Here is a 14,292-nt window from a genome sequence, read left to right as displayed (position 1 = left end):
TTTACATTGCAAAAAGTTCCACAGAGTACATTTGACTGTAGAAGCCCAGTGAGAACATTTAATACAAACCAAAGTTTCTAGTTTCTTTTGACAACTCAGATGATTTGTCATGATTTTATTTGCATCTTCATGTGTAAATAGTCTGTCTTTGACTAGCACTAGTCTCAGTATCATGAGTGGGCATTTGTGTTGCCTCATTATCTCATTCCAATGAGTGTTTCTTTTCAGCTTGTTCACTTATGTTAAATTTCCTGGCTGTGTGCTCGCTTCGGCAGCACATATACTAAAATTGGAACGATACAGAGAAGATTAGCATGGCCCCTGCGCAAGGATGACACGCAAATTTGTGAAGCGTTCCATATTTTTTTTTAAAAAAAAAATTTCCTGGCTGTGTGGGCAAATAATACTTTATGAAATTGAACTGATACTGTTTGTAGTTTACCGTGCTTATTTATCTTACAACTGAGGCACTGATGCTTATAGAAACTGTTTACCACTTGGCATGTAGTTTGTTCCATAATGTGGGTTCTGTTATAATTTTATAATGCTTTGAGTTTGGACTCACTGAGAAGGAGACAGATATGCCTATACTGGGTGGACCTAGTTTACGTTGGTAGGTATTCTTCTGTGGCCCATATGCGGCAAAGTCTGGGAGTCAATTGTGCCTCTTCCAATAGATGAACAAAATCTATTCTTGACTTTCCCATCTTTGCAAAAGTGGTTGCTTTCTGTGAAACCACCCTTATCAATTCAATGCTGCAAAAGGAGCATTGTGAGAGGAAATCAAAGTTAGATTTTTTATGCACTTGTAACTTTAAAATACTGTCATCATGTACCATGACTATGACAAGCTGTGTATATATGGCAGCTGCTTATCTGTTATGACTGATGTCACACTGGAAAGGAAAACCTTATCAGTGTTATGTGTTTCCCTTTCCTCCCAGACATATCTCAGGACCACGGTGTCTGTAAATTTAAAAGAAGTATCCACAGTAGGAGCAAGAATTTTCAAGAATTTTTAAGACTGGGAGAATATTTGAATTTACTGAATGGCACAATGGCCAGTAATACCTATGATAACTACAGTTGCAAATAGCAAAACAAGAAATGCAATTTTTCTGTTTGTTGTGCATGCAGACTAAATGTTGCTGTATATATGAAATTCTTTCTTTTTGTGTAATTGAATGCTTTGTTAAAGTCAATGATGCTTCCTTATATTTTACTTTTTCTTATACTTTACAAATCTATAAAACCCTTCAGGAATTCTAGCTAATCTGGTTAATAATCCTATGTCCTATTCCCTCATTAACACCAAACTATGTCCTTATATCATATCATTACTTTCCCTGATTTCAAGCTACCTTTTTCATTTTGTGGTTTCCATACAAAGTATTAGGAAGATCCAGCTTAATAAAACCAAGTAAGGAAACAATTTTCTACAGAGAGAGTGAAAAATTTAGGGCCTGGTCGGGTGAAACAAGCAGAGGCAGGCAAATCTCTGGAAGTTCAAAGTCACCCTGGTTTACATGGTGATTTCTAGAACAGACCCTGTCCCAAATAAAACAAAAAGGTGTAATTAAAAATGTATTCATTCCATTCCTCAAGACAAAAATGTTCTATATAGTCTTTAAGTATATCATTTTGTATCTATCAACTCTCTTTCTCTCTATATATATTTATATATATGTATATAAATTTTATCATATATGTAGTCTACATCTTGTTTTTCTCTTGGAATTTAATAGTGATATTCCCATTTCATCAAATTTTACTAGCTCTTATGACTTAATGTCTAATTATATAACTAATTCTTTATTATTGAATATTTGATATTTTTCTTGTTTGTACTTTTTTACACATTTATTTTGTATGTTTTTTGTATGTCTGTGTATTTTGGTGGTTGAAAGGACAACCCGTGGGACTCAGTTCTTTCCTTTTCCATGCGGGTTCTGGGAATCAATAAGATTTTCAGACTTGTATGCAAGTACCTTTGTAGCTGAGACATCTGTCTTTCCCTTTGCCTTTTAATTTTTTGCTACCATATAATGTTTTTATTCTATTACTTAACAAATATAGCCTATTATTTTGAAGTATGATTTCTGTATCAGAACATTTATCTTTTAAGTTTATATGAGAAAAAAATACAACTATCTTTAGAAAAATATAGATCCTAGCCAGGTCATGGTGGCATATGCCTTTAATCCCAACACTCAGGGCACAGATGAGGTGAACCCCTGTGAGTATGAGGACAGCCTGGTCTACAAGAGCAAGTTCCTGGACAGCCAGGACTCTTGCACAGATAAACCCTGTCTCAAAAAACAAAAACAAACAAATAAACAAATGTATAAGTCCTTATTTTCAACTGTATTGAACTGTATAGAGCTTGGATTTCAATTTTGAGGCCTTGGAAAGTCTAGGAAAGAGTTATACCATTATTAATTACTTTATATTTATTTTTCTTTTTTATAAGACAGGATCTAGCTCTGTAACCCAAGCTAGCCTTCAACTCCTATGTAAAATGAAAGACAGGCCTCAAACTCTTAGTGATCCTTTAGCCTCTTTCTCCCAAGTGCTAAGATTAATGGTGTGTCCCAACATACCCAGGTATAATGCATAGTTTTACATGATCAATAATTAGGTTCAAACTGGAAATTAAGAAAGTGAAATGAAGAAGAGAGTGGGAAGAAAATGTACATCTCCTTAATGTGAATGGAAAAATGTGGTAGAGATCTAAACAGAATTCTCAAAAGAAAATAAAATTCACTAAAAAACACTCACAGAAGTGTTCAACTTCCTTAGTCATCCGAGAAATGCAAATCAAAACTATTTTGAGATTTCATCTTATACACATCAGGATGACTAAGATCAGTAAAACAAATGACAAATCAAGCTGGCAAGGATACAGATTAGGAGGAACACTCATCCATTGCTGGTGAGAGTGTGAACTTGTACAACCACTATGGAAATCAGTATGGTGGTTCCTCAGAAAGATAGGACTCCACCTTCCTCAAGATATAGTTATGCCACTCTTGGGCATATGGTGTAGGAGGGTCTTCTTTCTATGTGTTTCTTTCATTGGTTGAATAAAGAAAACTGCCTTGGCCTTTTGATAGGGCAGCCCTTAGATGGGCATGGTATACAAAACAGAATTCTGGGAGAAAGAAAACAGAGTCAGGCAGACACCACGGCTCTCCTATCTGAGACAGACACTGGTTAGACTCATGCCAGTAAGCCACAGTCAAGTGGCAATACACATTAATGGAGATGGGTTAAACTAATATGTGAGAGTTAGCCAATAAGAGGCTAGATATAATGGGCCAGGCAGTGTTTAAATGAATACAATTTCTGTGTAATTATTTCGGGTGTAAACCATCCAGGCAGCTAGGTGCCAGGAATGCAGCCCACCACTCCTCCTTTACTACAGAGTGGCACCCAATGTGGTAACTAACTCCACGTAAATCCTAAAAGGGCTTAAAAAGACATTCTAGACACAAATAGAGAGTTTAACACAGCTATTGATGTTTGTTGGCCGGGCACCATAGAGAAATTTCCCTGACTCAGTACCCATAGCAGGAAAAAAAGCTGCACGGTTTTAAAACTCATCTTTTTGAGCTGTGCCGCCATTGCAAACTCTGGCTATAAAGCATTTCAATGGCTTTTATGGGACTGAATGTTTGTGTTCCTTCTCAGGATCAGAAAGAAAGTACTCTGAGACCATGCCTGTGCTCCCTGCCTGGGAAGAAGGCAGAATCAGGCTTGGGTAGGCAGGAGAGCATGGCAGATTTCTGCCGCCATACAGAGAGATGTTTCCACGCTGCACAGTGCTCTGTGAGTCAGGTTTGGCTGTAACTTAGAAAGAAAAAGTTATTGGTATTGGGATTGTGTTGTTCATTTAAAAATGTAATGTATAATTAAGAAATATAGGTTAATAGATAATCATCTATAATAGTCAAGTTTGTACTCATGTAAGTTAGACTTTCTACATGTGCACAGATATATTTCAGATAGGCATTCTTCATATCTTTCAAAGCCTACAGAATATAACATTTAATGTTTTAATAACTTTGGGCTTTTCATGACATTGAGACACGTCTGCTCCTGGCAGCACCAATCTACTTCAAGAGGAAGATGGGCATCAAAGAGGCTTGTTATAGAGTTGGTTAGCCATTTAGGCTAGAAACTGCTCTTGCCTGCACTGCTTAACTGGACACAAAGAACCCACAGTGGGAGGACTGCTGAACTTGCCTAAAGGTGAAATGATCCTTCGGGGTTCCTGATTCATGAAAGAGTCTGCGACCCATTCACCAGGATACAGAAGAAAGTGACTGAACTCCCTTTGAAATTTTCTGCTTCATGGAAATGTCTGCTGGATACTATGGGCTTGTAGGCATAAGATGGATGCCCCAGAAGTACAAAAGAACTTTAGGTGACTGTCCAGACAGCAAGATGTCTCTGTAATTTATAGGGTTTTGAAAGTCTCTTACTTCCTGTTTACTTAGGTAATATTATATCCTTCTGGAGCCTTTGATGGAGTTGAAGAATGGATAGATAGTTATATTTTTCCTTAGTTATGATACAAGATAAAATAGATATAAATATTGTAACTGTAATTCTTGCTTGATAACTGTTTTGTTATATGTAATTTTACTATGTTAAAGTGAAAGCCTTTCTTTTCTATTTAAACAGAAAAAGGGGCAATGGTGTAGGAGGGTCTTCTTTCTATGTGTTTCTTTCATTGGTTGAATACAGAAAACTGCCTTGGACTTTTGAAAGGTCAGCCCTTAGATGGGCATGGTAGACAGAACAGAATTCTGGATGAAAGAAAGCAGAGACAGGCAGATGCCATGACTCTCCTATCTGAGATGGACGCTGGTTAGACTCATGCCAGTAAGCCACAGTCAAGTGGCAATCCACATTAATGGAGATGGGTCAAACTAATATGTGAGAGTTAGCCAATAAGAGGGTAGATATAATGGTCCAGTCTGTGTTGAAATAAATACAGTTTCCGTGTAATTATTTTGACTGTAAACTAGCTGGGGAGCTGGGTGCTGGGAATGCAGCCCGCCACTCCTCCTTTACAACAGGCATAAACTCAGAGGACTCTATAGCCTACTACACAGACACTTCCTCAACTATGTTCATTGCTTCTCTATTCATAATAGCCAGAAATTGGAAATAACCTAGATGCCCCCAAATAGAAGAATGTGTAAAGAAAGTGTAGTACATTTATGCAAGGGAATATTTCATAGCCATTAAAAATGAAATCATGAAATTTGCAAGTAAATGTATGAAGCTGGAAAAACCGCTGAGTGAGGTAACTGATACTCAGAAAAATAAATATACATATTTGCTAAAATGTTGATGTTAGCTTTAAAGTCATTAATAAGAAAACTACAATCTGTATAACCACAGTGGTTAGGTAGCAAACAAGGGAGTAGGTGGAAGGATGAGTCACCCCAGGAAGAAGAAACAGAACAGATAGTTGTGATGGAAGGGGTAGGACTTGAATGGGAGAATCAGTCAGGGATGGGGAGAGAAAAAAGCTTTGAGGGAGGATATATGGGAAGGGACATATAAAACTAAGGGCCATTTGAGGAGTTATATGGAAATCTAATACAGTAGAATATATATATATATATATATATATATATATATATTTGAATGTGATATAAATGCAGTTGCCAAATAATGGGGGAGAAAGAACCCCAAGTGAATATTTCTTGTTACCAAATGAAACTTCCCAAACTAGTCATGGGTTACATCTAACAAGATTGTTGGCCCAAACAGTTCCACGGGAATCTTCAGACAACTCAGGTGTTTGCTAAGACTATTGGTTTCTCTCTACAATCTGACAGTAAGGCCCTATTGCTAAAGACAACACCTACACAACTCATTGGACACAGAGGATTCGAGCTAGTGTCTACCTAGAACCTTCACTTCTATTCATTTCATAGTACTGATAGCTAATCTACATTCTACCCAAGGAGACAGATAAATACCATCCCAGCTACAAACCCTTCAATCTACCATAGTGACTTGTTTGCAAGATATGCTGGTGCAATAGTGGAGTAAAGCTTCTGGGAGAAGCCAAACAATGTCTGATTTGTTTTACAACCCACTCCATGAGATGGAACCCATATCCAAAGCTACTTGGTTGACCAAGAAATTGAGACTACATAGCTTAGGGAATCTAGAAAAAACTGCATTTGATTGTTTTTGCTAAAGGAACCTGGTAGTAAAACAACTCCTAATGATATTCTGCTATCATCATGGACCAGTGCCTTGATCAGTCATTATCAGAGAAGCTTCCTCCTGCAGTAGATAGACACAAATAAAGTAACTCAATGTTATACAATATATACAGAGTGATAAACTTTGGAACACTCAGCAATAAATGCCTTTTTCAGGGCTCAGGAGACCTGTGAAAGAGGAGGTGGAAAGAATTCAAGAGACAGACTGAGGAAATCCATCCAGAGGTTGGGTGCTATCCCGGGATGGAGGGCCTGGGAAAAAAGCACAGGGCCCCCCAGATCCTGCTTCAGGGGCTTCTTTGTTACACATGACCCTGCCTCCCCCAAACCTGCCCTATAGTCTGTGAAGTCCTTGGCCCAGGAACAGTTCCTGCTCTTGCACTGAGGAGATCCACCCAGAGAGTCAGTCTCAGCAAAGATTGGACCAAGATGCCAAGACTCTCCTGGCTGCATTTGAAGAAAGAGATGGGCAGGCACCAATGCAAGAATTCCTTCAACAACATGAAAGGCAACATGACAACACCAGAATCCAGTGATCATGCAACAAGAAGACTTGAATACCCTATTTTAGAAGAAGTAGAAGAAATCAACTTTAAATGTAACATTATGAAAATAATAGAGGATCTTAAACAGGATGTGAAAAACTGCTTTAAAGAAACGGAGAAGACAAACAAAAAGGTAGAAGAAATGAATAAATCTCTCAAAGATACCCAAGAAAACCAAGAAAAAGCAATCAAACAGGTAATGGAAACAGTTTAAGACTTGAAAAATGAAATGGAGGTAATGATGAAAACACAAACTGAGGAAAGACTGGATATGAAAAATCTGGATAAACGAACAGGAACTACAGAGACAAGTATAACCAACAGAATACAAGAGATAGAAGAAAGAATCTCAGACACTGAAGATACTATAGAGGAAATAAACTCATTGATTAAAGAAAATAGCAAATCTAAAAAAAAAATCTTACCACAAAACATCCAGGAAATTTAGGACACCATGAAGACCAAACCTTAGAATATTGGGGTAGAATTACAGCTCAAAGGCCCAGGAAATATATTCAATAAAATTATAGAAGAAAACTTTCCCAACCTAAAGAAGGATATTCCTATGAAGGTACAAGAAGCTAACAGAACACCAAATAGACTGGATCAAAAAAAATCCCCTCGCATATATTAATAAAAACACAAAACAACCAGAATAAAGAATATTAAGAGCTACACGGGGAAAAGGTCAAGTAACATATAAAGGCAAACCTAAAAGAATTACACCTGACTTCTCAATGGAAGCCATGAAAGCCAGAAGGTCTTGGATAGATGTGCAACAGACACTTAGAGACCATGGATGCAAGCCCAGACTACTATACCCAGCAAAGCTTGAATTCACCATCAATTCACCATCAAGAAAACAAGATATTCCAGGACAAAAACAGATTTAAACAATACATAGCCACAAACCCAGCCTTACAGAAAATACTACAAGGAAAATCACAAACCAAGGAAGCCACAACACCCATAATAACACAAGCTTCTAACAACGTTCCACCAGCACAACTCAAAGAAGGGAAACACACAAACACTACCACCAGAAAAAATAACCAGAGTTAACAACTACTGGTCATTAATATCACTTAATATCAATGGAGGCAATTCAAATATAAAAAGGCACAAGTTAAGAGAATGGATATGAAAATAGGATCCAACATTCTGCTGTTTACAAGAAACACACCTCAACCTCAAATACAGACACTACCACATAGTAAAAGGTTGGGAAAAGGCTTTCCAATCAAATGGACCAAAGAAACAAGTGGGTATAGCTATACTAATATCTAACAAAATTGATGTCAAACTAAAATCAATCAGAAGAGATGGAAAAGGACACTTTATACACATAACAGGAACAATTCATCAGGAGGAAGTCTCAATCCTGAATATCTATGTCCCTAATATAAAAGCACCCACATATGTAAAAGAAACATTACTAGAACTCAAAGCATATATGAAACCCTACAGTCTAATAGTAGGAGATTTCAACACTCCTCTCTCACTAGTGGACAGGTCAACCAGACAGAAACTTAACAGAGAAATAAGAGAATTAACAGATGTAATGAACCAAATGGACTTAACAGACATCTATAGAACATTCCACCCAAACATAAAAGAATATACCTTCTTCTCAGCATCTCATGGAACCTTTTTAAAAATTGATCACATAATCAGTAACAAAGCAAACATCCACAGATACAAAGAATTTGTTGTAACCACCTGTGTACTATCAGATCATGATGGAATAAAGTTAGAATTCAACAACAATTCTACCCCCAGGAAGCCAACAAACTCATGGAAACTGAACAGTCAACTACTGAACCACCCCTGGATCAAGGAAGAAATAAAGAAAGAAATTAAACTCTTCCTTGAATTCAACGAAAATAAAGACACAACATGCCCAAGCCTATGGGACACTATAAAAGCAGTGCTAAGAGGAAAGTTCATAGCACTAAGTGCCCACATAAAGAAAACAGACAAAGCTCATATTAGAGACTTAACAGTATAGCTGAAAGCTCTAGAAAAAAAGGAGACTCACCCAGGAGGAGTAGAAGACTGGTAATAATCAGGGCTGAAATCAACAAAATAGAAACACAGAAAACAATCCTAAGAATCAATGAAACAAAAAGCTGGTTCTTGGAGAAAATCAACAAGATTGACAAACCCATATCCAAACTAATCAAAACGCAGAGAGAGAACATGCAAATCAACAAGATCAGAAATTAAAAGGGGGACATAACAACAGACACAGGAAATTCAGAGAATCATTAGATCTTACTACATAAGCCTGTATAACAAAGAAAATTGGAAAATGTGAGAAAATGGACATTTTTTAGATAAGTACCATATACCAAAATTAAATCAAGACCAGGTGAACAATTTAAATAGACCTATAAGTTCGGGGGGGGGATTAGAAGCTGTCATCAATAACCCCCTACCAAAAAAAGCCCAAGACCACATAGTTTCGATACAGAATTCTACCAGAACTTCCAAGAAGAGCTAATACCTATTCTCCTTAATGTGTTTCACAAAATAGAAACATAAGAGTCATTGTAAAACTCCTTTTCAGAAGCTACACTTATCCTGACACCAAAATTACACAAAGACTCAACCAAGAAAGAGAATTACAGACCAATCTTACTCATGAACGTCGACACAAAAATTCTCAATAAAATACTGGCAAACTGAATCCAAGAACACATCAAAAAAATTATCCATTATGATCAAGTATGCTTCATCCCAGAGATGCAGGGCTTGTTCAGCATATGAAAATCTATCAATGTAATCCATCATATAAATAAGCTGAAAAAAAAACAGATGATCATTTCATTAGATGTTGAAAAAATATTTGACAAAATTCAACATGCTTTTATGATAAAGGTCTTGGAGAGATTAGGGATACAAGGTTCACAGCTAAATATAATAAAAGCAATATACAGCAAGCTGACAGCTAACATCAAGTTAAATGGAGAGAAACTTAAAGGCATTCCACTAAAATTAGGAACAAGACAAGGCCGTCCACTCTCTCCATACCTGTTCAATATAGTGCTTGCAGTTCTAGCAATAGCAATAAGACAACATAAGGAGATCAAAATTTTGCTATTTGCAGATGAGATGATAGTGTACATTAGTGACCCCCAAAACTCTACCAAAGAACTCCTACAGCTGATAAACACCTTTAGTAATGTGGAAGGATACAAGATCAACTCCAAAAAATCAGTTGCCCTCCTATACACAAAGGATAAAGAAAGAGAGAGGAAAATCAGAGAAACATCACCTTTCATGATAGCCACGAATAGCATAAAATATCTTGGGGTATCTCTAACCAAGGAAGTGAAAGACCTATTTGACAAGAACTTTAAGTCTTTGAAGAAAGAAATTGAAGAGGATACCAGAAAATTGAAGGATCTCCCATGTACTTGGACTGGGAGGATCGACATAGTAAAAATGGCAATTCTACCAAAAGCAATCTATAGATTCAATGCACTCCCCATCAAAATCCCAACAAACTTCTTCACAGACCTTGAAAGAACAATAATTAACTTTATATGGAAAAATAAAAAACCCAGGATAGCCAAAACATTCCTATACAATAAAAGTACTTCCGGAAGCATTACCATCCCTGTCTTCAAACTCTATTACACATTACTATTCTACAGTAATGAAAACAGCTCAGTTTTGGCATAAAAACAGAGATTTTCACCAATAGAATCGAATTGAAGACCCAGATATTAATCCACAAACAAGCAAATACCTGATTTTTGACAAAGAAGCTAAAATTATACAATGGAAGAAAGAAAGCCTCTTTAACAAATGGTGCTGGCATAACTGGATGTCAACCTGTAGAAGAATGAAAATAGATTCATATCTATCACCGTGCACAAAACTCAAGTCCAAATGGATTAAAGACCTCAATATAAATCTGACCACATGGAACCTGATAGAAGAGAAAATGAGAAGTAGTCTGCAACACATGGGCACAGGAGACCAATTCCTAAGTATAACCCCAGTAGCACCGATAATAAGAGCAACAATAAATAAATGGGACCTCCTGAAACTGAGAAGCTTCGGTAAAGCAAAGGACACTGTCATTAAGGCAAAAAGGCAACCTACTGACTGGGAAAAGATCTTCACCAACCCCGCATCAGCCATAGGTCTGATCTCCAAAATATATAAAGAACTCAAGAAACTAGAAATTGAAACTCTAATTAACCCACTTAAAAAATGGAGTAGTGATCTTAACAGAGAATTCTCAACAGAAGAAGTTCACATGTCCAAAAGACACTTAAGGTCATGCTCAACCTCCTTAGTGATCAGGGAAATGCAAATCAAAATAACTTTGAGATACTATTGTACACCTGTCAGAATGGCTAAAATCAAAAACACCAATGATAGACCATGCTGGAGAGGATGTGGAGTAAGGGGAACACTCATCTGGTGCTGGAGAATTGTGTGTATTCTGTCAATCATGTTTAAAATAAATGCTGATTGGCCAGGAAGGATATGCAGAGAACCTGTCTCAAAAAGCCAAAAGTTAAAAGTAAAAATCAAAGAAATAGAGGTTAAAATAAAGCTGCATAAAGATGGAAAATATACAGAGAATCTCGATACTGTATGCTACTATGCTCTCTTTAAATTGTTTGAATGCTGAGGAAGGAGCAACAGCTGCTAAAAGGTATTTGCTTATAAATGCTGCAGAATTAATCCAAAATAGGTATTTTCAAAATACCTTGGCTTCAAAATTGAAGTCAAAATGTATGTTACTTTGGAGAAGAGATTTTGTTTTTGTTTCCACTGAAAATGAGAGGCTCTGGATTTATTCATAGTTAAGAAAAATCGTCTTTGACCAAGGGAGATCACGTGAGCAATCTCTGTAGAAACAGATGGCGCAGATGTCTGAGTTCTTCATCCAGAAAAGATTCAAGACTGCTGCCTGAGATGATCAAGACTCACAGGATACTTCAGTCAGGACTTGATCATAACTCTAAATTTTCTTTAGGTCCCCATAAGATTATCAGTGCCCACAACCAGGTGGAAGTAGTCTGGAACACTATGCCCATATTCCCCAAAATGGACTATGGATATTTTCCTTTGTTTTTCTTTTTTTTAAAAAAGAGGGGGAAGTGGTGTGGAAGAATTGTCTGCATTCTGTCTATCATGTTTTAAATAAATGCTGATTGGCCAGGCAGGTGGTATAGGTGGGAAAACCAGACAGGAATTGGAAATGATGCAAGGAGAGCAGGAGAATTCTGGGGAGGAGGAAGTTGATTCTTCCCACTCCTGCCCAGATCACCGAAGCAGCAGGATGTGATCTGCCCCACTGAAAAAGGTACTGAGCCACATGGCTAAAATAGATCAGAAAAAAAGGGTTAATAAAGATGTGAGAGTTAGCCAGTAAGAGGCTAGACCTAATGGGCCAATCAACTTTATAACTTATAGAGATCTCAGTGTGATTTTTCTCTGGGACTAAACAGCTGGGGTGCCAGGCAGGACAGAAACACAAACAAGTAAGCCTCCATCATGTTACCCTCATCCATTGCTGGTGGAAATGAAAACTTGTGCAACCACTTTGGAAATCAGTGTGGTGGTTTCTCAGGAAACTAGGAGTCAACCTACCTCAGGACCCAGCAAGTCCACTCTTGTGACTATATCCAAGAGATGGCCAATCATACTACAAAAGCATTTGTTCAACTATGTTCATAGCAGCACTATTTGTAATAGCCTGAACCTGGAAACAACCTAGCTGCCCCTCAATAGATGAATGGATAAAGAAAGTGTGACACATATACACTTTAGAGTTCTACTCAGAGATAAAAAAGCAATGACATCTTGAATTTTACATGCAAATGGATGGCAATAGAAAACACTTTAGTGAGTGTGATAACCCAGACCCAAAAACATGAATATGGTATGTACTCACTCATAAGTGCATTCTAGTCGCAAACAAAGGACATTGAGCCTATAATTAATGATCCTAGAGAAGTTTATAAGAAGGTGAAACCAAAGAAAAACATATATTTATCTCCTCGATATTGGAAGTAGGCAAGAACGCCAGGCAAAAGTTGGGAGCCTTGGGGTTTGGGTGTGGTGGGAAGAATGGGAGATGGGGAGAGAGAATGGAGAAGGGGACGATTGGGGAGAGCTTGGGGGAATGAAATGGTTGAGATGGAGGAAGGGTGGATATGGGAGCAGGGAAGAAGATACCTTAATTACGGGAGCCATTTTAGGGTTGGCAAGAGACTTGACTCTAGAGGGGTTCCCAGGTGTCCAAGGAGATGTCCGCAGCTAGGTCCTCGGGCAGCAGAGGAGAGGGTGCCACAACTGACCTTATCCCATAGCCACACTGATGAATATCTTTCACATCACCATAGAACCTTCATCCGGACCTTTAATCTGCAATTCTTCTCCTTCTTCTATTCTTATTATTCTTAGATTTGGTTTTTTAATTGTGTCCCACATTTCCTGAATGTTTTGTGATGAGAATTTGCTGGATTTGCTGTTTTCTTTGGTCAGAGCGTTTAATTTGTCTATGGTGTCCTCAGAGTCTGAGATTCTTTCTTCTATCTCTTGTATTCTGCTGGTAATGCTTGTTTCTGAAGTCTCTGATCATTTGCCTAGATTTTCCATAGCCAGGTGGCCCTCGGCTTGTGATTTCTTCATTGACTCCATTTCAGTTTTCAAATCTTGAACTGTTTCCATTACCTGTTTGATGGTTTTTTCTTCGTTTCCCAGAATTTCATTTACAGATTTACTCATTTCTCCAAACCTTTTGGTATATTTCTCTTCCATTTCTTTACTCATTTCCTCAATCTTTTTGTTATACTTATCTTCCATTTCTTTACGGCAGATTTTCACCTCCTGTTTAAGTTCCTCTATTATTTTCATAAAGATCCGCTTAGAGTCAATTTATTCTATTACTTCTGGAGTAGGGTGTTCAATTCTTCTAGTTTCTTCTCAGCACTGCAGCAGGGCTAGCTGGTGTTTACAAGACACAGGAGACAAAAAGGCAGCAGCAGTAGGGGCAGGGAGGGGTCCCGTGGAACACCGAAGACCCTGCCGCAGAAGCTGAGGGGGGAGGGGCTTGCTCTCTTCTGGGACAGAGAGCCCAGGCGAGCACCCACTCACCTCTCTGGATAGAACTTCTCAGCCCAACAAGGGAACCTGACATGCTGCCAGAAGTTAAAATAGAGAGCATTTGAAGTAAGAGATGGGCAGACGCCAAGGCAAGACCTCGTCCAACAATCTGAAAAACAACATGAAAACACCAGATCCCAACTACCCTACAATAGAAGGACTTGAACACCTTAACCCAGAAGAAGTGGGGAAAAGTGCCATTATGAAAGCAATAGAGTCCCTTAAACAGGATATGAAAACTCCCTTAAAGAATTGGATGAGAAATATAACAAAAAGTTTGAAGAAATAAGTAAATCCGTGAATGAGACCCCGAGAAACCAAGAAAAAACAATCAAACAGGTAAAGAAAACAGTTCAAGAATT

The 14,292-nt window shown here is 37.8% G+C and overlaps 1 non-coding gene across 1 annotated transcript; it reads left to right on the top strand.

Annotated features, from left to right (window-relative positions):
- The first annotated feature begins 259 nt into the window (after positions 1-259).
- On the top strand, positions 260-366 carry LOC125410749 (U6 spliceosomal RNA). The gene has a single exon (XR_007235176.1). It is a non-coding gene; the product is annotated as a U6 spliceosomal RNA (small nuclear RNA).
- The last annotated feature ends 13,926 nt before the right edge of the window (positions 367-14,292 follow it).

The sequence above is a fragment of the Myodes glareolus genome, chromosome X (assembly GCF_982192425.1).
Source record: "Myodes glareolus chromosome X, mMyoGla1.1, whole genome shotgun sequence".
NCBI lineage: Eukaryota > Metazoa > Chordata > Mammalia > Rodentia > Cricetidae > Myodes > Myodes glareolus.
The sequence above is the reverse complement of the archived record's forward strand: the minus strand, read 5'-3'. Positions and strand labels throughout refer to the sequence as shown.